The sequence below is a fragment of the Apodemus sylvaticus genome, chromosome 7, assembly GCF_947179515.1.
Source record: "Apodemus sylvaticus chromosome 7, mApoSyl1.1, whole genome shotgun sequence".
In the NCBI taxonomy this organism is placed as follows: domain Eukaryota; kingdom Metazoa; phylum Chordata; class Mammalia; order Rodentia; family Muridae; genus Apodemus; species Apodemus sylvaticus.
Genome location: NC_067478.1, coordinates 113,152,862 through 113,163,311, shown reverse-complemented (window position 1 = coordinate 113,163,311; position 10,450 = coordinate 113,152,862).

The following is a 10,450-nucleotide window of genomic DNA, read 5'->3' as shown; positions in this document are numbered from 1 at the left end:
CATGTGGGAAACTTCATGAGTAGAATATGGGGATTGTTTATGTGTCGTAAGATCTTGAATACTAGCAGAAACAGCTTTCTTGGTGGTTTTATAAGCTTATTTTGTTCATTTTTTGTGTTTCCAATATTTGAGATATTTTTAATATTTGTACAAAATGATGTTCCAGTTTTAATATGTACAAGCTTCTATGGAATATACCATGAAACAATTATTAGGCTAATTAAAATGTGATACAGTAATTTGGTTTTGGTATTATGAAGCACTTTTTACTATCTCAGAAATTTTCGGTAATGCACATTATTAACTGTATTCACTAGTTGTACTTTTAAGTTGCTCATTTTATAACTGAAAGTTTGTAACCTTTAACAGTAAGTCATAAACATTACCTTGTTAAAGTCAGGCTCTCACCTCACTGTGTGAACTAGACCCTCTGCCTCTCAAGTGCTGGGATTAAATGCATACACTGCCATGCCCAACTACATTCCATTTTTAAATAAGATAATATATTGTTTTTAGTTTTTGTGTGTCTGGCTTATTTTCACATAACAAAGTGTCTTCTAGTTTTGTCTGCTGTCTTGCAATGACAGACTTTCCTTTAGAAAACAAAAGGGGGTAGACATTCATTTTATGCACAGACTCAAAATATTTGTATGTATGTGTATGTGTTGTGTGTTTGCATGCGTCTCTTTGTGTATGAATGTGGCTTCTATAGCTAAGAAGCTTGGGTTTCAGCCTAGCTTTCTGCTTGTAGACATAGCCAATTTCTTATCTCCCCTGCCCCATGAAAGTTTCTTTACACAAAAGAACACTTAGGTTGTTTACATACTTTATTGTTGGTATGGCTACATTGACCGTAGATTACAAATATCTCTTTAAGCATTCCTTGAGTGTATGGCCATAATCAGTTTGTTGGAGTATTTAGTCGGTGTAGTTATAGATTTATGAGGAGTTTTGATGCTATTTTCCAGATAGATCTACCAATCCTTCTTCCATTCAGAATGGAAATATATGCAAACAGTTTTGTCTTTTTTATTTACATGCCATTTCTTTCTTTTTTTATTTTATTGGATCAAACTTGAAATATTATGATGAATATAAGTTCCAAGCAGGGATATTGTTCTTGATCTTAAAGGAGAAGCTCTGGACTTTCATTGAGTGTGATCACAGCCGCTGGCTTGTCATACATATGCAGTCACTATAAATTAAGGTGCAGTCATTTCTGTATCCAACTTGTTGAGAGTATCATAAAAGGATGTTGACCTTTTAAGTGCCTTTTATATTTGTAACTTTTTCTTTTCTTTTCTTTTTTGTTTTTTACAACTCATCACCTTTTGTTTTTTATTAAACTAATAAACTTTATTTTAAAATATACAACCCAGTCTTGACATTTTTTTAAGTCATCAGAATAATTTCTAATAGTTAAATGCTTCTTACATATACATGATATCTGCTGAGGTTAACAGTAATACACACTCGGCCAGTTTTCAAACTCTATTTGGAACCTTAAATATGATAGAAGTAGAAAAAAATCTCTTGTGAAGTCCTCTATGAAAGGAAATTGTGACAGGTTCCTGATTAGACAGAAACTGTTCCATCTCCAAGGGTGAATATGCAGTGTAACTGTGGCTTCATAGAATGAATTGGGTAGTGTTTCTTCTGTTTTGAATTTGTGGAATAGTTTGAAGAGTATTGGTATTAGGTCTTCTTTGAAAGTCTGATAGAATTCTTCACTAAACCCATATGGTCCTGGGCTCTTTTTGGTTGGGAGGCTTTTAATGACTGCTTCTATTTTTTTCTTTTTTAGGGGTTTTGGGGCTGTTTAGATGGTTTATCTGATCCTGATATTTGTCTAGAAAATTTTCCATTTCGTCCAGATTTTCCAGTTTTGGTGAATATAGGCTTTTGTAGTAGGATCTGACGATTATTTGAATTTCCTCAGTTTCTGTTGTTATATCTTCCTTTTCATTTCTGATTTTGTTGATTTGGATACTGTCTTTGTGACCTCTGGTTAGTTTGGTTTATCGATTTTGTTGATTTTCTTAAAGAACCTCTTTGTATAGTTCTTTTGTTTCTACTTGGTTGATTTCAGCCCTGAGTTTGATTATTTCTTGACATCTACTCCTCTTGGGTGTATTTGCTTTTTTTTTTTTTTTTTTGTTCTAGAGCTTTCAGGTATGCTGTTAAGCTGCTGGTGTATGCTGTCTCCAGTTTCTTTTTGGAAGGGCTCAGAGGTCAGAGTTTTTCCTTTACCACTGCTTTCATTGTGTCCCATAAGTTTTGGTATGTTTTGCCTTCATTTTCATTAAATTCTAAAAAGTCTTTAATTTCTTTATTTCTTCCTTGACCAAGTTACCAAATAGGGTTCAGCTTCCATGTGTATATGGCCTTTCTGTTTTTGTTGCTATTGAAGACCAGCCTGAATCCATGGTGATCTGATAGGAGGCACGGGATTATTTCAATCTTCTCGTATCTGTTGAGGTCTGTTTTGTGACCAATTATATGGTCAGTTTTGCAGAAGGTATCGTGCTGTGAAGAAGGTATATTCTTTTGTTTTAGGATGAAATGTTCTATAGATATCTGTTAAATCCTTTTGGTCCATAACTTCCATTAGTTTCACTGTGTCTCTGTTTAGTTTGTGTTTCCATAATCTGTCCATTGATGAGAGTGGGGAGTTGAAAGTCAATTTCATGTGATATTAGAATGGCTACTCCAGATTGTTTCTTGGGACCATTTGCTTGGGAAATGGTTTTCCAGCCCTTTACTCTGGGGTAGTGTCTATCTTTGACACTGAGCTGTATTTTCTGTATGCAGCAAAATGTTGGGTCCTCTTTATGTATCCAGTCTGTTATTCTATGTCTTTTTATTGGGGAATTGAGACCATTGATGTTAAGAAATATTAAGGAACAGTGATTTTTGCTTCCTGTTATTTTTTATGTTATTTTTATGTTTCTGTGGCTATCTTCTTTTGGGTTTGTTGAAAGATTTCTTTCTTGCTTTTTCTAGGGTGTAGTTTCCCTTCTTGTGTTGGAGGTTTCCATCTATTATCCTTTGTAGGGCTAGATTTGTGAAAAGATATTGTGTAAATTTGTTTTTGTCATGGAATATCTTGGTTTCTCCATCTATGGTAATTGAGAGTTTTGCTGTGCATAGTACCCTGGGCTGGCATCTGTGTTCTCTTAGGGTCTGTATAACATCTAGCTTTCATTGTGTTCCCTTAGGGTCTGTATAACATCTAGCTTTCATTGTGTTCCCTTAGGGTCTGTATAACATCTAGCTTTCATAGTTTCTGGTGAGAAGTCTGGTGTAATTCTGATAGGTCTGCCTTTATATATTACTTGACCTTTCCTCTTACTGCTTTTAATATTATTTCTTCATTTTGTGCATTTGGTGTTTTGACTACTATTTGGTGGGAGGAATTTCTGTTCTGGTTCAATCTATTTGAAGTTCTATAGGCCTCTTGTATGTTTATGGGCATCTCTTTCTTTGGGTTATGGAAATTTTCTTCTATAATTTTGTTGAAGACATTTACTGGCCCTTTAAGTTGGGAATCTTCGCTCTCTTCTATACCTATTGTGTCCTGGATTTCCTAGATATTTTGGATTAGGAGCTTTTTGCATTTTGCATTTTCTTTGGGTGTTGTGTCAATGTTTTTTATAGTATCTTCTGCATCTGAGATTCTCTCTTCTATTCTTGCATTCTGTGCGTGATGCTTGCATCTGTGACTCCTGATCTCTTTCCTTGGTTTTCTTTTCTTTTTTTATTAGATATATTCTTTATTTACATTTTCAATATTGTCCTCTTTCCTGGTCCCCCCCACTACCCAAAATCCCATAAGTCATCTCCCCTCCCCTTGTTCCCCAATCAACCCTCTCCCACTTCCCTGTCCTGGTATTCCTCTACTCTGCGGCATTGAACCTTTCCAGGACCAAGGGCCTCTCCTCCCTTTCATGTCTAACAAGGCCATCCTCTGCTGCCTATGCATCTGGGGCCATGTGTACTCTTTGGTTGATGGTTTTGTCCCTGGGATCTCTGGGAGTACTGGATGGCTCATATTGTTCCTCCTATGGCTCTGCAAACCCCTTCAGCTCCTTGGATCCTTTCTATAGCTCCTCCATTGGGAAACCTGTGCTCAGTTCAATGGCTGGCTGAGAGTGTCCCCCTCTGTATTTGTCATGCACTAGCAGAGCCTTCCTTTCCTAGGTTTTCTATCTCCAGGGTTTTCTCCCTTTGTGCTTTCTTTATTGTTTCTGTTTTCATTTATAGATCCTGAATGGTTTTGTTCAATTCCTTCACCTGTTTGGTTGTGTTTTCTTGTAATTCTTTAAGGGATTTTTGTGTTTCTTCTTTAAGGGCTTCTAGATTTTTACCTGTGCTCTCCTGTATTTCTTTAAGGGAATTATTTATGTCCCTTTGCAAATCCTCTATCATCATCATGAGATGCAATTTTAAATCTGAATCTTACTTTTCTAGTGTGTTTGGGAATCCTAAAATTGTAGGGGTGGGAGAACTGGGTTCTGTTGATGATAAGTAGCCTTGGTTTCTGTTGTATGTTTTCTTGCCCTTGCCTCTTGTCATCTGGTTATCTCTGGTGTTAGCTGGTCTTGCTGTCTCTGACTGTGGCTTGTCCCTCCTATAAGCCCCTGTGTCACTACTCCGAAGAGACCAGTTCTTTCTGGGAGGAATTTGGGTATGGAGAGATGTGGTACAGTGTCAGCTCTGGGTTGCAGACAGAAACCGGTAGGATCCTGTCCCCAGCTATTCCTTGGTTCCTGTGTTCTGATGGATCTGGGAGGTCCCTCTTGGGCCAGGAATTTGAGAAGAAGTGGTGGTCTTACCTGTGTTCACAGGCATGTCTACACTCCTTGGAGACCAGCTCTCTCCAGGTGGTATTTGGGTATGGAGTGCTGTGGCACAGGATCAGCTTGGGGCACAGACAGTGTTTGTAACTTTTTCTATGGTGATTTTCTTATTCTTTTATGTCACATGTGATGTCTAATAATTGCATATGTTGAAAAAACATTGCATTATTATTATAAACCCAAACCACAGTGCATGATCATTTTGTAAAATAGGTTCTTTAAATGTGATGATTAAATTTATCTATCAAAAGACAGACAAGATGGCTCATTGATTAAAGGCACTTGTCACTAAGCCTGACAGCCTGAGTTTGAGTCCCGAAATACACATGATAGAAGGAAAGAACTACCTCTTGCAGGTTATCTTATGTCCTCATTCATGACACACATGAGCATACACATGCACAAAGTAAATAAATGTGAAAATAAGGCATGAGAAATCCTCAGGCTACTCTGACAGGGAAGCAGGTAGGCTACCTGCAGATGGTCATCTTTCCCTCTGCTCCTCCAAATCCAATACTCCAGTCCACCCCCAGCCCTGCAGCAGATCATCTGCCATGGTTTGCCTTCCTCCCAATGCCCATCTCCAGTGGATCACACAGATCATCCTCTGTCTAGCTTCCCTTCCCCCAGGTATTGCTTTATCCCAATCTTCAACTCTGGCAGGCCACTCCTTGGGAATCTGTAGGCCACTCCAGCCAAGGAGGCAGGTAGGTTTACTGATGATCTTCACCTCTCCCTCTGTGCCACCAAATCCAATCCTTTAGTCTCATCCCCAGTTCTGTGGCAGACCCCTACTACTACTGCCTTTCCTCATTAACAACTAAGCATTCACAACTAGCACAACTATTCTGGTGGAATAGTCCACTAAGTTCCCCTTCCTGAAAAATCCCCATTTCTTTTTTCCTTTTTTTTCTTTTTATTTTCTATATTCTTTGTTTACATTCCAAATGATTTCCCCTTTCCCAGATCCCCCCTCCCCATATGTCCCATAAACCTTCTTCTCTCCACCCATTCTCCAATCACCTCTCTCCTTTTTCTCTGTCCTGATAATCCCCTCCAATGCTAGATCAATCCTTTCCAGGATCAGGACCTTCTCCATACTTCTTCATGGGAGTCATTTGTTAAGCAATTTGTGCCTTGAGTATTCAGAGCTTCTGGGCTAATTAATATCCACTCATCAGAGATTGCATTCCATGTGTATTCTTTTGTGATTGGGTTACCTCACTTAGGATGATATTTTCCAGATCAAACCATTTGCCTAAAAATTTTGTGAATTCATTGTTTTTAATTGCTGAGTAGTATTCCATTGTGTAAATATACCACATTTTCTGTATCCATTCCTCCTTTGAGGGACATCTGGGTTCTTTCCAGCTTCTGGCTATTATAAATAAGGCTGCTATGAACATAATGAAAACCCCACTTCTAAGAAGCTCCCAATACCTAGAAATACATTTTACCTGGAGCCCCTGTGGCCACACTTATTAGGATACCAGAAGAATCTCCCACTAGGCAACACAGAGCCACCACACTCTCCTAAGTATGAAACCATGGTACAAAACACCCGCCCAAATAAGAAAGGATCAGCTATCAGCACCTAGAATTATAATCTGGTTGGCTGACATCGTTGTTCTTCTAAAGTCCATCCAGTGTTTGGCTGTGGGGTCTCTATGCGGCAGATGGAGGGAGAGAACTGGGTGGGGAAGGGGATAGAAAGGGGGAGTGGGGGGGGAAAGAGAGGAGATGGAGGGTAAGAGGCCAGGAGAGTGAATGGGGATCTGTGACTGGCAGGGGGTGGGGGGCATCTCTAGGATGTGCCAGAGACCTGCAGTTGGGGAGACTCCCCAGAGTCTACAGGGGTGACTTTAGCTGAAATTCATACCAGTGGAGATATGAAACCTGAAGTGGCTACCCTCCGTAGCCACTGAGGACCCCCAGTAGAGCGATAAGGACACTAACACACCCACAAAACTTTTGACCCAAAATTTGTCTTGTCCATAAGAAATACAGGGACAAAGAAGGAACGGAAACTGGAGGAATGGCTTACCATATAATTCTGTTGGGGATTTGAACATAATTAAAAATATTATTTTATTTACTTATAATCCAGTTGTTGCCCCCTTCAAGTCCCCCCTCCCATAGTTCCTCATTCCCTTCCTCCTCCTCCCTGTTTCCAAGAGGATGCTTCCCTGCAACCCGGCTTCTCCCCTCCCTGGGGCTTCAAGTCTCTTGAGGATTAGGCAACTATTTTCCCACTGAGGCCAGACCATTAGTCCTCTGCTATGTATGTGCGTGGACTAGCTCCTGCATGCTGCCTAGCTGCTGGCTCAGTGTCTGAGAGCTCTTAGGAGTCCAGGTCAGTTGATATTGCTGGTGTTCCTATGGGCTGTATATATCTGTTAAATCCATTTGGTTCATGACTTCTATTAGTTTCACTGTGTCTCTGTTTAGTTTCTATTTCAATGACCTGTCCATTGGTGAGAATGGGTGTTGAAGTCTTGCACTATTATTGTTTGGGTTCAATATGTGTTTTGAGCTTTAGTAAAGTTTGTTTTATTATTGTGGGTGCCCTTGCATTTGGTGCATAGAGAATTCATCTTGGTGGATTTTTCCTTTGATGAGTATAAAGTGTCCTTCTCCATTGATAACTTTTGGTTGAAAGTCTGTTTTATTGAATATTAGAATGGCTATTCTAGCTTGTTTCTTAGGACCATTTGCTTGGAAAACTTGTTTCCAGCCTTATACATTGAGGTAGTGTCTGTCTTTGTCTTGTATGGGACAAAATGCTGGATTTTGCTTGCATATCCAGCCTGTTAGTTTATGTCTTTTTATTGGAAAATGAGTCCATTGATGTTGACATATATTGAAGACAAGTGATTGTTAGTTCCTGTTATGTTTGCTGTTGGAGGTGGTATTATGTGTGTATGATTCTCTCCAATTTGGTTTGTTGTGAGAAATGTTTAATTTCTTGTTTTTTTTTTTTTGATGTAGATACTTTCTTTATGTTGACATTTTCCTTCTAGAATCCTCTGTAGGTCTGGATTGGTAGCTAGATATTGTTTAAATATAGTTTTGTCATGGAATATTTTTGTCTCTCTATCTATTGGTAATTGAGAGTTTTGCTGAGTATAGTAGCCTGGTCTGGCATTTGTGTTCTCTTAGGGTCTGCATGATATCTGCCCAGAAGCTTCTATTATAGTCTCTGTTGAGAAGTCTTGTGTAATTCTGATATATCTGCTTTTATATGATACTTGGCCTTTCCCCCTTACCACTTTTAATATTCATTGTTTTGTACATTTAGTGTTCTGATTATTATATGACGAGAGGATTTATGTTTCTGGTTCAATCTATTTGGTGCTCTGTATACTTCTTGCACATTTATGGCTATCTCTTTCTTTAGGTTGGGGAAGTTTTCTTCTATGATTTTGTTGAAGATGTTTTCTGCTCCTTTGAGCTGGGAATCTTCATTTCCTTTTATTTCTATTACTCTTAGGTTTGGTCTTTTCATTGTGTCCTGGATTTCCTGGATGTTTTTGGTTAGGAGTTTTTCATGCATCATATTTTCTTTGACCATTGTGTCAATATCTCCTATGCTGTCTTCTACAGCTGAGATTCTCTCTTGTATCTCTTGTATTTTGTTGCTCCTGATTTATTTCCTAGGTTTTCCATTTCCAGGGTTGCCTCCATTTATGATTTATTTATTGTTTCTACTTCTATTTTTAGGTCTTGGACTGCTTTGTTCAATTCCTTCACCTATTTGCTTATGTTTTCCTGTATTCCATTAAGGAATTTATTTATTTCCTCTTTAAGGGCTTCTACCTGTTTGGCTGCATTTTCCTGTATTCCTTTCAGTAAGTTATTTGTATCCTCCTTAAAGGTCTCTATTATCTTCATGAGATGGGACTTTAGGTCAGCATCATGCTTTTCAGGTGTGTTGGGTTATCCAGGGCTTCCTGTGGTGGGAGAACTGGGTTCTGATGGTGCCAAAAGATATTGGCTTCTGTTGCTTATGTTCTTGCACTTGACTCTCGACATCTAGATACCTTTGGTGTTAACTGGGTGGGTGGTTCTGTCTGGAGCCTGCCTCCTGTGTCCCTGGATGCAGCAAATCTCCTGGGAGACATGCAGACTGTGGGGTGGTGAGAAGGGCAGACATGTTTATCTGTCCTAGCAGAGCAGATAGGGTTGGTGAAGAGAGGAGGGGTACTGTGTCTGCTGGGCTCTTTGGGGGTCCCATCAGGTGCAGGTATTTGGACAGTTGTCTCTCCTGATGCCTTGGCTGCAGCATATCTCCTGGGAGTCCTACAGACTATGGGGTGGTGACAGGGGCAGATTGGGGCACCCTAATCTGCCCCAGAGGAGGTGCAGACCATAAGGGAGTGTTGTGCTCTGAAGCATTCATGACCCTGAAAGACCATCAAGGGGCCAATTCTCTTTTTTTATTGATCATTTTATTCATTTACATTTCAAATGATATCCCCATTCCTTTTTTCCCCTCCATGAATCCCCCATCCAGCTCCCATCCCCTATGCCTCTATGACAGTGATTCTCCACTCGCTACCCCACTCCCACCTCACTGCTCTAGCATCCCCCTTTGCTGGGCACCAAGCCTCCACAGGACTAAGGGCCTCCCCTTCCACTGATGCCAGATAAGACCATCCTCTGTTTCATATGTAGCTGCAGCCATGGACACCTCTATGTGTAATTCTTGGTTGGTGACTTAGTTGCTGGGAGCTTTGGGGGTCTGGTTGGTTGTGTTGTTCATCTGATGGAATTGCAGTCCCCCTTCATCTCCTTCAGTTCTCCCCTAGCTCTCACATTGGGTTCCCTGGCCTCATTCTGATGGTCGGCTGTATCTGTATTAGTCAGGTGCTGATCAAACCTCTTAGGGGACAGCTATACCAGGTTCCAAGGATTCATTTCTAATGTAATCACATTAGGGTCCCTTTATTACAATCTCGTGTTTATGCTTACTCTCCACTGGCCCACAGAACAGTTTGGTGAAGCAGCCTTGAACTCTTATCAGGACAAGGTTTTATAGGAAATGGAAGTAAGTGAGGAGGTGTCCAGACTGGCAAACATCTAACTGAATATCTATCATAAGCTGCCAGGTAGGTACTCTGAAGCAAGACCATGCACAAGCATGAACAGTCTAAAAGAATATCTAAAACAATCAGTCTAATTTTTGATTAACTATTGCTAGGAAGTAGTTAGGGAGTAACTCTGGCCAAGGACAAGCTTTGGGGTCCTTTCTGGTACTTGGGTTCAGCTGCAGGCCATGTTCTCAAGTCTTTTTTCTTTCTTTCTTTTCTTTATTTTTTCCGAGACAGGGTCTTTTTTTCTTTCCCCACTTTTTTTCTTATGGAGGACAGTTCCAAGATGGAATAGGTTTGGCCTCTCAGGAGATAGGGTTTGTGTGGAGTGGAGGGGTCCAGCATTCACTGGACTCCTTGAGGGGGTCCCAGCTGGTGTGGTTATTTGGGTTGTGGTCTTACCTACTGCATGGCTGCAGCAGATCTCCTGGGAGACCTGCAGCCTGAGGAGTGTGAGAGGGACAAGCACACTGATTTGCTGAACATTTCTTTAAGTGCTTC